The 13,738-nt window shown below is 37.8% G+C and overlaps 1 protein-coding gene and 1 pseudogene across 9 annotated transcripts in view; both read left to right on the top strand.

Moving 5' to 3' along the window:
• ERC1 (ELKS/RAB6-interacting/CAST family member 1) overlaps window positions 1–13,738 on the top strand; it is a 509,181-nt gene that overhangs the window by 351,642 nt on the left and 143,801 nt on the right. The gene's annotated exons all lie outside the window — the stretch shown is intronic.
• Window positions 12,179–12,597, top strand: LOC122240272 (annotated as a pseudogene).

The raw sequence follows: 13,738 nt of genomic DNA, 5'->3' as shown, positions 1-13,738 counted from the left end.
AATTTTTTATTGCAGATTGAACACATTTACTCTGTGATGTCTAGAGATCACAGGAAGAAAAAAATACTTAAAAAACTTTTTTTTTAATGTTTATTATTGTTGAGAGAGTGCGAGTGGGGGAGGGGCAGAGAGAGAGGAAAGCACAGAATCCGAAGCAGGCTCCAGGCTCTGAGCTGTCAGCACAAAGCCTGATGCAGGGCTCGAACTCATGAACTGTGAGATCATGACCTGAGCCAAAGGCAGGTGCCTAACCAACTGAGCCACCCAGGCGCCCCGTATATTTTTTTGTCATTAAACATTAAATGACTCCGATTCCTCCATATAATTGTGAAAAATGTCGTTTCTGATAAGCTCATATTATACATAACATGTTTATGTTTTCTCTTTACACATATAAATAAAAGCCTTACATTTTGCACAGTAACTGGCTTATCTTTTTTTTTTAATGTTTATTTATTTTTGAGAGAGAGAGAAAGCGAGCACAAGCAGGGGAGGGGTAGAGAGAGAGAGAGGGAGACACAGAATCTGAAGCAGGCTCCAGGCTCCAAGCTGTCAGCACAGAGCCTGACGTGGGGCTTGAACCCACGAACCGCAAGATAATGACCCGAGCCAAAGTTGGACAACTCAACCGACTGAGCCACCCAGGCACCCCATCTGGCTTATCTTCATGGTAGAATCAGTGACAGTAAGTAGTCTGGGTGAGAAGTGGACCTGAGTGACAAGAATAGGTTTGTCGTCTTGTGTAGCTGCATGTCGATCTGTAGAAATCACTAATACTGGAGAGAATATTGAAAGGGTTTTTCTTAGGTGAAAACCTGTACTTTTTTCATATTACATTATATCCTTTACATTTCTTCAGTGCTATTTGTAAATATTTATTAATGTTCATATATATTTAATATAGGTCCCTCTTTACAAAGGAGGAAACTGAGAGGGTAAAACTTGGTAAACTTTAAAGGGGATCATAATCCTTAATGACAGGAGGAATTTCATGTTTCAATTAAAAACCTTAGTCAGCTATGGCCCAACTCAAAAAATTGACAATCCTCCTTTTATTTCTAGGAGAATCACTGATTGATTGACCCTAACAGAGTAAGTAGATATTATCAGTCAGCTGATACTCAGGAAACAGAGTATGTTGTGACATCTGTGGGATTTTGTTGTTATTTTTTGAGCAGTAGGAAAAAGTGTATTAGAGTATAAGATTAGAAAGTAAAAATAGTATGAAAGCTCTCTTTACAGAGGGGACATTCGAAAGTGAATGCCCCTGACATTTGTTTTTTTAATAGCTAGATAGTTTTGAAGTTTTTTGCTTTTTGTTTTTTTTGTTTTGTGTTTTTTTTCTAGACTTGGGGCCAGAATCAACTGAGGATGGTATTTTATAGTTCATAGTTTAGAATTGAGACAAGCACAATTGTTCATCTTTCGGTATCCTCTTGGCAGTTTTCAAATGTATTTTTTGAAATATATCGTTGAAATACTAGGTTATATTTTAGTGCCAGTACTAGTGTGCTAGAGCCACAGTTTACTTTTTCAAACTGTGCTTACCTTATTAGTCAATTTAAAATACACCCAAATCAAGGGGCGCGTGGGTGGCTCTGTCCCTTGAGCAGCTGACTTTCGACTCAGGTCATGATTTCATGGTTTGTGAATTTGACCCCTGTGTCAGGCTCTGTGCTGACAGCTCAGAGCTTGGAGCCTGCTTTGGATCTGTGTCTGCCTCTCTCTCTGCCCCTCCCCTGTTCACACTCTGTGTCTCTCTCTCAAAAATAAATTTTTTTAACGTTATTATTCATTTTTGAGAGAGAGAGTGCGAGCAGGAGAAGGGCAGAGAGAGAGGGAGACACAGAATCTGAAGTAGGCTCCAGGCCTGGGGTTTGTACTCATGGACTGTGAGATCATGACCTGAGCCAAAGTTGGATGCTTAACCAACTGAGCCATCCAGGCACCCACCCCTCCAAAAATGTCTTTAAATGCATCCAAATCAAAATTAACTACCTTGAAGAGGGAAATTGAAGTAATATGGTAATTTCCAGGTAGAGAAATTCTGTAAAACTCAAGCATGTCTGTTTTGATAATCCTTAAGAAGTATTTCCTACAAAATACTAAATAAATGTTGTGATTGTTATCAAGTTTCACATTACCCCAGAAAGTATTCATTTGTTGTCAGGTTAAGAATTCAAGGCTTTTCTAGAAGAGAACTTTTCGACATTTTTCAAATATTTCTCCAATATGTTGATTCTTTAGAGTGTGATCCATTTTATTTATTTATTTTTTATTTTTATTCTCAAATTAGTTAACATACAGTGTAGTCTTGGCTTCAGGGGTAGAACCCAGTGATTCATCACTTACATATAACACCCGGTGCTCATCCCAACAAGTGCCCTCCTTAATGCCCATCACGCATTTAACCCACTCCCCTACCTCCACCAACCCTCAGTTTGTCCTCTGTATTTAAAGAATCTTTTGGGTGATCCATTTTAAAGCTTATCTGCAGTGTTTATTTATACTGTCTGGCAGGCCATGAAGGCTTGTGGCATTTCCTAGTGAGAAACAACTCCATGCATGACTGATGTAAGTGATCTGCCAACTGCCTCTTCCTGATTTGAGTGTCTTTTCTAGCAAGACACAGATGCTTGAAGTGAGCCTGAGGTCATTAAAAAGGAACATATCTGCCCCTTTTGTTTACTGAAGCTTTAATATTTATTAATTAAAGAATTTTTATTATTGAATTCTTTCTAGGAAACTTGTTCAACTGTATGGTAAGTGGTAAAGTATCAGCTTAAGGAAAAAATTGTGTAATGTCTTAAAACATAATATGACAAGATTTACAAAAACCTGTGTCCCCTAAGATTTATGAGCAGTCATATTATCATCAACATGTAGTTTGTTTGTAGTTGCTGAGAATTCCCATAGTCCTTTCTTTTTTCTCCTTTTGATTCACTGGAAAGCTTTTGCCTCGATAGGTCTATGAATCTGTTATTTTAGTTTGCCTTGATCTCCAATTGCCATGCTCAAATTTTTGAACACCTCATGCATGCATACAGTCCAGTCATTTTGATGACTTGGGAAGGTGTGAAGAGGCTAAGGAGCAAGACTACGTATTTTCTCTTAGTCTGATTCTTACTGCAAAGGAATGTAGTAGAACACTGCAGCTTTTTGTACCTATTGGCTGCATGTGCCCAAAACATAAACAGTCAAAGTAAGTCTTTATTGAATAAAAATAAATTTGCCTCAGTTGTATCATAGAAGATCAGGGCGTTGGGATCAGTTCTGTGGCCATCATGGGGAGCCCCAACACTTTTTCTCCAGGATTTCTTCAAGAAGAAGTATAAAATAATATTAGTATGTCATGGGCCTTTGATTTGGAAGCCTCAGTAAATTCGCAAACTGATATTGATTGTCTAGCTATAAACTGTTCAGCATCTTACTCATAAGTAGTTCTTTTTGATAACTGGGAATGTGGTTTTGTTTGTTTTAGTGGCTTTAAGCATTTTATTCAGAGTTGAGGACATAAAAAGAGAGTTTGATAATTATATGTAGATGCTAATGTAAAAAGCCCTTAGGAGTTCAAAAATCATGCCTTTTACAACTGGTTATATTTCCAGTTTTTCCAAACAAGAGTATGGAATTATTGCCAGTCTTGGTTTAAAGTATACATGATACCTATATAAATCATACTGATGCAGAATAGGTCTCCAAACCCAAAGAATGCCCTGGCAACTTTGTCTCTAGGATTGCTCTAAATGGTGTTCCTTATTGAGTTATCTAGAGGGAAACCAGGTTCAGTCATTTGCTTTTTTATTTTAGGTACCGAATGGTGCTCTTGCTTTATGAGTTTTAAAGCCTGGGAAATTTGACACGGGGAATATTATTTTTTGAATGGGTAAATAAAGTTAGGGAAAAACAGGGAACAAAAGAGATCAAAGGATGCGATGCATTCAAATTTATTCTGTAGTTCTGTTACCATAATAATTCACTCAGAGGGGATTCATTTTGAATTTTGTATTTAGTGTTAAAAGGAACAGAGCTGGGGCAAGTGCAGGCCAGCACTGAGTAACAATGGTGGATTGAGATCTATTGTATTTTTAAGTGATTCCAGGGCTGTCCAGGTGTCCTGATTTAAAGGCTGCTTCTTGAGTCAGGAAATTGTATCTTGTTCTGAGGTTTACTGTAATAAAGTACACAGTCCTAGGGGATGGTACTGCTGGCCTCATGAATCACTTTACAGGCTGGCTGTACTGACCCAAGCCCCATGATTTATTTATGTCATACCAGAGTAGGAATGGCAAATATGTAAGGCACACATGGTTTCTGGGATGGTTCTTTAACAGGAAAACTGTCATAAATCCATAAAGTGAGATAGGGCAGAGCAGCCGCAGCTCATGTCATGTCCAGGAGATCTCTTCCTATTTTATAGTGATGTATAGTTCTAGAACTGGGTAAGTTTAGCATTTTGCTTGGAATGTGTCCTTGGGCTTTTTGTGTGCTATGTTTTAGTCCATCCAGTCTTGGATTTATTACTTACATCATCTTCTGCATCTATGCTTGTGATTGCCAGTATTGCAACAAGGTTAGAATTTTACCTAGCATTTGAACTTCATTTGATTCCCCGCACTAAGAGATGCTCTTAGAATTGTATTTAGGATTTGTATGGCTAGTCAGATATTGAGCCAAAATGGACAAGATACTAATTAATTCTTCACCTTAATCTGAATGAAATCACGTTATTTTAATTAATCTTTTTATTTTGAGATGATTGTAGATTCTGTAGAATCACATATAGTTGTAAAAAATAATACAGAGAGATCCCCAGTTTCCCCAGCAGTAACATCTTACAAAACCAGGATGTGATATTGTGTACAGTATCACAACCAGGATATGGACTTTGATATAGTCAAGATACAGAACACTTCTATCACTACAGAGATCCCCTTTTATACTCACACCCACTTCCCTCTCACCCCACCTTCCTTGTTCTTGGCAGCCAATCTGTTTTCCGTTTTTATAATTTTCTAATTTCAAGAATGTTATATAAATGGAATCATACAGTGTATAATTTTTTCAGATTGTTTTTTACTCTGCATAGTTATCTGGAGATTAATCCAGATTGTTGCATCTATCAGTAGTTCATTCCTTTTTATTACTGAGTGATATTCCATGGTATGGATGTGCTATAGTTTGTTTTACCGGTCACCTGTGGAAGGACATCTGAGTTGTTTCCTGTTTTTGTCTATTTTTTTTTTTTTATTTTTTTTTTAATTTTTTTTTCAACGTTTTTTTATTTATTTTTGGGACAGAGAGAGACAGAGCATGAACGGGGGAGGGGCAGAGACAGAGGGAGACACAGAATCGGAAACAAGCTCCAGGCTCCGAGCCATCAGCCCAGAGCCTGACGCGGGGCTCGAACTCACAGACCGCGAGATCGTGACCTGGCTGAAGTCGGACGCTTAACCGACTGCACCACCCAGGCGCCCCCCCTGTTTTTGTCTATTATGGAAAAAACCTATAAACATTTGTGTACAGGTTTTTGTATAACTTAAGTTTATGTTTTTCTAGAATAAATGCCCAGATGTACAGTTTCTAGATGATATGGTAGTTGCATATTTAATATTTTAAGAAACTGTCAAACTGTTTTCCAGACTGGTAGCACCATATGACATTCCCAGCAGCAGTGCGTAAGTGATCCTGTTTTCCCACATCCTTGCTAGCATTTGGTGTTGTCTCTATTTTTATTTTAGCAGTTCTGATAATTGTATAATGCTAGCTCATTGTGGTTTTTACTTTGCATTTCTCTAAGGGAGAATGATGTTGACTATCCTTTCATATGATTGTCATCTGTATATTCTTTTCAGTGAAATAATTCTTAATGTCTTCTTTCCATTTTCTAATTAGAGAGTTTGTTTATTGTTGCGTTTTGAGAGTTTTTTAGTCTACTCTTTTGTCAGATATGTGGTTTGCAAATATTTTCTCCCAGTCTGTATCATTCTCTAAACAGAGACTCTTAACCATGACTTTAGTTACTAAATATATTTGTTATATTAATTTTATTTTTTTAGGGCAGTTTTAGGTTAATAGGAAAATTGGGTGGAAAGTAACAAAAAATCTTCATCACTGCCATCCCCATGTATACATAATCTCCCCCATCAATTGTGGGTACCAGGGTATATTTGTTAACAATCAATGAAGCTACATTAATACATTGTTGTTACCCAAAGTCCATAGTTTATATTAGAATTCACTCATAGTTTTGTACATTCTGTGCGTTTTGAAAAATGTATAATGTTATGTATCACCCATTGTAGTATCATATAGAATAGTTTCATTGACCTAAAAATCCTTGTGCTCTCATTTATCTCTCTCTTTCCCTAGCCCCTGAAAACCATTTTTTTTTACTGTCTCCATAATTTTGCCTTTTCCAAAATGTGTAGTTGGAATTTTATAGTACATACACTTTTCAAAATGGCTCTTTCATTTAGTAATATGTATTTGAGTTCTTGTCACATCTTTTTATGGCTTTTATAGCTCATTTCTTTTTAGTGCCAAATAATATTCCATTGTCTTGATCTACCACAATTTATCCATTTACCTACTGAAGGACATCTTACTTGTTTCCAGATTGTGACGATTATGAGTAAGGCTGCTATAAACATCCCTGTCCAGGTTTTGGGATGTAAGTTTTATGTGAACATAAGTTTTCAGTTCATTCAGATAAATACTGAGGAGCATGATTGCTAGATTGTATGGTAAGAGTAAGAGTTAGTTTTTTGAGCAAAAAACTGCCAAACTGTGTTCAAAAGTGGCTGTGCAGTTTCTCATTCCCACCAGCAATGATGAGAGTCCGTTTTATTTCACCAGCATTTGACATTGTTTGTGTTTTGGATTTGGGCCATTCTAATAGGTGTGTAGCGATACCTCATTAGTGTTTTAATTTGTAGTTCTCTATTGACATATGATGTTGAACATTTTTTCATATATATATCTTCTTTATTTTACACATATTTTCTCCCAGTCTGTGGCTTGTCTTCTCAATCTCTTGATACTTGAAATTTTTAAACACATGTGTTTTATGAAATAATGGTATATGCTTATTTTACAACATAAGTATCCAGAATACAGACTTATTTGCTTAAATTAAATAATTTAAGATTCTTTTGTTTTAATGGAGAGACAATATTAATGAAATGTAGAAGAAATAATTCTTAGATACACATGTTAACCAAATTGGAGTTTATTTTCCAATTTTATAAGTATCACAGATAACTTTTTAGAAGGAAACAAGCAATTCCTTTTTAAAATATAATTGAAGAGCTGATAAATAAATTACTACTTAGTGTGCACTGCCTCAAAAGGCCTCAAAATCCATTAGGCCACCAGTTTCAACCCAGTACAACATATTGAAATTCCCTGTTCTCCCCGGAGTTTCAAAAGGCCTAAAGCTTCAACCTACCTTATTGTTTCACAGAGTTCTTAGGGCACTCCAGGCTCAGTCTACCAACAGACTTCACATGTACCCGTGTTCTAGTTACCTAGATTTCTCGGGGTAACATTTTAAGATGGAGGCCTTATCTTGGCTCAGTGCTTAATGTGACCTTTGTCACATATAAGACATTTAATGAATGTGTACTGAACTGAGCTGAACCACCAAGGGCAAGAGGAATTAGAAGACTGAATTTTAAGTGAAAAGGATGAAAAAGGCACTAAGAAAGGAAAGTATGTATTTGGGAAACATGACAATTTTCAAATGACTAAAGCATCATGCTGGAACGTTTGGATTGTAGCCAAATTGTGAATGGTTTGATTGTCATGTAGCTTGTAAATTTGTGTACTTACTTTTACATAGAATGGTGAATTTTTATAGCTAGAAGATATTTAGAATTTATATTGTTAATCCAAAAAACGTCCAATTGAGATCTGTCACTAGATTCTCATAATTTCTCATTCTCCTATTCCTTCAGTCTTAGGTTCTTTTTAAATTTAACTTTATTTAATTTATTTTTTTAATTTACATCCAAATTAGTTAGCATATAATGCAACAATGATTTCAGGAGTAGATTCCTTAATGCTCTTTACACATTTAGCCCACCCCCCCTCCCAAAACCCCTCCAGTAATGCTCTGTTTGTTCTCCATCTTTAAGAGTCTCTTATGTTTTTGTTCTCTTCCCTGTTTTTATAGTATTTTTGTTTCCCTTCCCTTATGTTCATCTATTTTGTATCTTAAAGTCCTCATATGAGTAAAGTCATATGATATTTGCCATTCTCTGACTAATTTTGCTTCACATAATACTCTCTACTTCCATCCATGTAGTTGCAAATGGCAAGGTTTCATTCTTTTTGATTGCCGAGTAATACTCCATTGCATATCTATATACCATATCTTCTTTATCCATTCATCCATCGATGGACATTTGGGCTTTTCTATACTTTGGCTATTGTTGATAGTGCTGCTATAAACATTGGGATGAATGTGCCCCTTCGAAACAGCATACCTGTATCCCTTGGATAAATCCCTAGTAGTGCAATTGCTGGGTCATAGGGTAGTTCTATTTTTAATTTTTTGAGGAACTTCCATACTGTTTCCAGAGTGGCTGCACCAGTTTGCATTCCAATTTTTTTTTAATGTTCATTTATTTTTGTGGGGAGGGGCAGAGAGAGAGAGAGGGAGACACAGAATCCGAATCAGGCTCCAGGCTCTGAGCTGTCAGCACAGATCTCAATGTGGAGCTTGAACTCCAAAGCTGTGAGATCATGACCTGAGCCAAAGTCAGATGCTTGACCAACTGAGCCACCCAGGCACCACCCCCTCCCCCAACCCCCCGCTTCAGTCTTAGGTTGTTAAAGCAGGTATCCTCAAGTGTACTGGCACATGCAACCAGAATTCACAGAAATTTGCAAAAGCTAGAAACACATAATTAGAGATTATCTGGAATATTTTTTGAGACTATTACACTTGCTTTTGTTGCTTTCTCTCTTTCTGTTTTTTCAAAGTACATCCAAATAAAACTTCTTATATTCATCATCTCCTGTGTAAGACAATGTGTGTTTATAATAGAACTGTTTTGAAATACCTTCTTTTTCACATGTAATATTAAATGCCAATTCAACACGTGTACTCAATCCAGTCTCTTAGTTCTCATCGTGATAAAATTCTAGGGTATGAGAAGCAATTAAGTCTTCTTACACAGATGGTATGAGAAGCAGTTAAGTCTTCTTACACAGATGTGTACTTGGACAAATCAAATAATCAACTATAAATTAATATATAATGTTATAATGTTGTTGTAGTTGTTTTTACAACTTCACAAAAAGCTTTTAATTTTCTTATCTTGCTAGAAGAGTAGCAGAGATAAAATGTACTAAGAATTCCTGCGCTGGGGGTGCCTGGGTGGCTCAATTGGTTAAGCATCCAACTCATGATCTCAGCTGAGGTCTTGACTCAGGGTCATGAGTTCAAGCCTCACATTGGGTTCCATGTTGGGTGTGAAGCCCACTTAAAAAACAAACAAGCAAACAAACGAAAAAACAGAATTCCTCCTCTGCAGAGAATGTAACAGAAACTACAATAGGCGTACGTGGGTGGCTTAGTTGGTTAAACGATCTCGCAGTTTAGTTCATGAGTTCAAGCCCTGCATCAGGCCCTGTGCTGACAGCTTGGAACTTGGAGCCTGCTTCAGATTCTGTGTCTCCTTCTCTCTCTGCTCCTACTCAGCTCATACTCTGCCTCTCTCCCTCTCTCTTTCAAAAATAAGTAAACATTAAAAAAATAATAAAAAAAAGAAACTACCATAGAGCAGATAACAACTCCAATCCAATCAATAGATAATAATAAGCCCCTTTGTCAACTGTGATACAATTCACTAGAAGTTATTTCGTTTTGCCTCCTCTGACTCAAGCAAGAACATTCCCCAATAATGTTATATTTTAATCTCCACAAAATTTAATAGTATAGTCTAAACATGAAAGAGCCATAGAAGAGGCACATTTGTTTTTTGTACTGTTTATAGTAATTTCTTAAGGCTTACTGTGTTCTCCAAAATAACCAAAGGAGGAGTTCCAACATCAATTAACTATTGTTTAATTGAGATCGTAAGAATAGGCTTTATACATGTACAGCTTACAGATTGCTTTAAATAAGATATCAGGGAAAGGGAGTTGAGTTCAAGATGGTGGCATAGGAAGTTCATAAATTCACTCCATGGACAGCTACATATGGAATAATTTCCTCTGGAAAAGGCCAGAAAACTGGATGAGCAGAGCCCCCACACAAAAGGACAGCATCAAGATGCGTAGGAGAGGCAGAGACACTGTCTTGCCAAAAAAGACCCATCCTATTTGGAGCAGTTCACAGTCATGAGGGATCTCAAAAATACTGAACTATTCTCTCATGATGCTCCATATCAGGCATGCCAGCTCTTAAATCCTGCACAAGAGAGATAAGACCCCTAAATGCCAGGTTTTGAAAAACAAGGACTATGAAAACCGTAGATTTATAGGGAACAGAGACCTCCCCTCCCCCAAAGGGCTCACTCACAGACTCATTCTCCCTGAAACCTAATTCAAAAATACCAATTTGAAAAGCATGTAGACCGGTTGTGGAGGAGACTCACTTACTAATCTTAAAATGCCTACTGGAGAGGTAGGAAGCTTTTGGGACTTTTTTCATGGATGGAATCATTGGCAGATCCAATTGTAATTTCATCCTGCCTTTCCATTGTCACAGCCAGTAGATGCCATTTTGGATCTGTCCCTCTACCCTGCTGGAGTCAGTGAGTGTGCCCTGCTGAGAACTCTGCCCCACATCCTCGTGCAAGGATGTGTCACAGCCTAGCCCACAACTACTTTCCAATGCCAGTCATATATTGGAGCTGTGCTGGCCAATAACCTTGCCAACCACTACACAACAGATACGGCCACATTTAGTAGATGGGAGTGCACATCCCACACAGGAGACATCCCTTGAGTGCCTAGCTTTGGTCGTCAGAGGGGATTACATTTCTGGGATCCATGTACCATCTCCTTAAAAAGGTGGCTCCTTTAAGATTGGGAGAGATATATCTTTTGCCTAATACATAGAAACAAAGTTGGGCAAAATGAGACAGAGGATAATGTTTCAAATGAAAGAACAAGACAAAACATTGGAGAAAGACATTAATGTAATGGAGATAAATCATCCACCTGGTAAAGTGTTCAAAGTAATGGTCATAAAGATGCTCACCAAACTCAGCAGAAGAACGAATGAACACAGTGAGATCCTCAACAAAGAGAAAACATAAGCTTCAAACAAGTTACAGAGCTGAAGAATATAATGACTGAACTGTAAAGTACACTAGAAGGAGTTTAACAGCACAGTGGGTGAAACTGAAGATCAAGATCAGCAAATTGGAAGACAAAGCAGTAGAACATACCCAGATAAAGCAGCAAAACAAAAAAGAATTTTTAGAAATGAAGATAAATTCACTTTGGAGACAGTTTCAAGTAGAATAACATAAGGCTCCCAGAAGAAGAAGAGAGAAAGGGCTAGAAAACTATTTGAAGAAATAAAGGCTGGAAACTTCCCTAATCTGGGAAAGGAAACAGACATACAGGTCCAGGAAACCCAGAGAGTTCCAAAAAAAGATGAACACAAAGCAATCCACACCAAACACATTACAATTAAAATGGTAAAAGTTAGAATCTTAATAAGTTTTAATAAAAATTTTTTAACGTTTATTTATTATTGAGAGACAGAGAGAGGAGGAGACACAGAATCCAAAGCAGGCTCCAAACATATTGCAATTAAAATGGTAAAAGTTAGAATCTTAATAAATTAAAAAAAATTTTTTTTAACATTTATTTATTATTGAGAGACAGAGAGCATGAGCATGGGAGGGAGAGACAGAGAGAGGAGGAGACACGGAATCTGAAGCAGGCTCCAGGCTCTGAGCTGTCAACACACAGCCCAACACGGGGCTTGAACTCACGAACTGCGAGATCATGACCTGAGCCGAAGTCAGACGCTCAGCCAACTGAGCCACCCAGGTGCCCCAAAGTTAGAATCTTATAAGCAGCAAGATAAAAACAACTTAATATATACAAGGGAAACTCCATAAGGCCATCAGATTTTTCGGCAGAGACTTTGAAACCAGAAGAGAATGGCATCCAACAAACAGTTCTCAACCTAGCAAAATTATCATTCAGACTTGAGGGAGAGATTAAGAGTTTTCCAGACAGATCTAAAGATGGCAACTTCATTAGTGAGGGACTCTGTGGCACTGTGCATGAGTACTAGCCCTCCTGTGGCTTCTGTCGGAAAAATTCCCTGGACCGCAGCCTCGAGTGAGCTGAGAGAACACTTTGCCCAGTTTGGCCATATATGAAAGTGCACTGTATCTTTTGACAGAGACTGGATTTTACAGAGGCATGGGTTGGATTCAGTTTTCTTCAGGAGAAGAACTTCAGAATGCACTACAACAAGAATATCATATTATTGGTGGAGTAAAGCTCCATATTCAAGCTCAGAGACCAAAAGCTTTGCAGGGGAATCAAAGATCTGATGAAGAGAAGGATTTTTGAGACTATTACTACAAGCAAAAGTTAAAGGAGTTCATCACTACTCAACTGACCTTACAAGAAATGATAAAGGGGCCTCTCTAAACTGGGTGGGGGGGGGACGGAGGGGGGACACTAATTAATTACAAGAAAACATAAGAAACTAAAAATCTCACTGGAAAAGGTAAATATGTAGTAAAAATGATGGCTCAATCACTTAAATATGAAGGTTAAAAGACAAAAATAGGAAAATTAAAACTACAATAATTAGTTAAGTTTAGGCATTAGGGATGCTCAGAAATGAAAAGATGTAAAATGTGTCATCAAAAAAAGATTGCATGGGCAAGAGGGCAGGAATGTAAAATTATGGAGTGTGTTCAAATTTAACTTGCTGTCAACTCAAAATATATTGTTCTAGGGGCACCTGGTTGGCTCAGTCGCTTGAGCATCCACCTCAGCTCAGGTTATGATCTCTAGTTCATGGGTTCAAGCCCTGCGTCAGGCTCAATGCTAACAGCTCAGAGCCTGGAGCCTGCTTTGGATTGTGTGTCTCCCTCTCTCTTTGCCCCTCCTCCGCTCTCATACTCAGTCTCTCTCTCTCTCAAAAATAAACATTAAAAAAAAATAGATCATTCTGTACATAGGAAGCTATATGTGAACTTGTCAGTAACCACAAAACAAAGACTTAAATACCGAAAAGCACATGAGAAAGGACAGAAAGCAATTCCCAAAATGGCAGTAAGTACATACCTATCAATAATTGCATCATTACCATATGTGTGTGTGTGTGTGTGTATTTATATTTATATAAATGTTTATTTTCAAGAGACACAGAGACATAGTGGGGAAGGAGCAGACAGAGAGACATAGAGAGACAGAGAATCCAAAACAAGCTCTGTGCTAACAGCACAGAGCCTGATGTGGTGCTCAAACCTATGAACTGTGAGATCATGACCTGAGCCAAAGTCAGACGCTTAACTGACTGAGCCACTCAGGCACCCCATTAATTGCTTTAAATATGAAGAGACTAAACTCCAGTCAAGAAATTGAGTAGTGAGGGGCATCTGTATGGTTCAGTCGATTAAGCATCTGACTTTAGCCCGGGTCATGACCTCATGGTTCATGAGTTTGAGCCCTGCATTGGGCTCTCTGCTGTCAGCACAGAGCCCACTTTGGATCCTCAACCCCCCACCTTCCTCAGCTCCTCTCA

The sequence above is a fragment of the Panthera tigris genome, chromosome B4 (assembly GCF_018350195.1).
Source record: "Panthera tigris isolate Pti1 chromosome B4, P.tigris_Pti1_mat1.1, whole genome shotgun sequence".
Classification (NCBI taxonomy): domain Eukaryota; kingdom Metazoa; phylum Chordata; class Mammalia; order Carnivora; family Felidae; genus Panthera; species Panthera tigris.
This window is presented reverse-complemented; position numbering and strand designations above follow the sequence as displayed.